The sequence below is a fragment of the Pteropus alecto genome, unplaced genomic scaffold (genome assembly GCF_000325575.1).
Source record: "Pteropus alecto unplaced genomic scaffold, ASM32557v1 scaffold320, whole genome shotgun sequence".
NCBI lineage: Eukaryota > Metazoa > Chordata > Mammalia > Chiroptera > Pteropodidae > Pteropus > Pteropus alecto.
Genome location: NW_006429963.1, coordinates 73,577 through 74,077, shown reverse-complemented (window position 1 = coordinate 74,077; position 501 = coordinate 73,577). Strand labels below are relative to the sequence as shown.

The 501-nt window shown below is 66.3% G+C and overlaps 1 protein-coding gene across 1 annotated transcript in view; it reads right to left on the bottom strand.

Moving 5' to 3' along the window:
* VIPR2 (vasoactive intestinal peptide receptor 2) overlaps positions 1-501 on the bottom strand; it is a 40,585-nt gene that overhangs the window by 2,879 nt on the left and 37,205 nt on the right. The window lies entirely within an intron of this gene.

Genomic DNA, 501 nt, shown 5'->3' with positions numbered 1-501 from the left:
TTTGCTGGACACGAGTCCCCGGAACTCTCACTGCCGGTGCTGGGTGGCACAGGGTGCTTGGGACTCGGCGGGAAGAGCATCTGGACTGACAGGCAGGATGGCCCCTGACCAGCGAGGGCGTGAAACGGAGGGCTGGCCAGGCGTGGGCCACGCAGCGCGGGAAAGGCAACCGTCGCTCGGTGACACGATGGCACGGGGAGACGGGTGACAGGGCCACAGAGGGGCCACCGGCACCCCTGCCCCCCCGCCCTGGGGCTCTTGCCCTGCGGGGGAGCACATGGGTGACCGTGTGCCCACCGCTGGAGCCTTCCTGAGCAGACGGTGTGGGAGGTGGGAGGTGGGGGGCTGGCCTGCGGAAGATGGGCTCTCAGTGTTGGCCGGGTGCAGTTTGGGGACTCCCTCCCAAACTGCTTATGTGTGCATGGTTCCCGAGGCGTGACGAGAATACTTCACTGTGTTCAGGAAGCAGTAGAGAATTGCCACCACCAGCCCCTGTGGCTG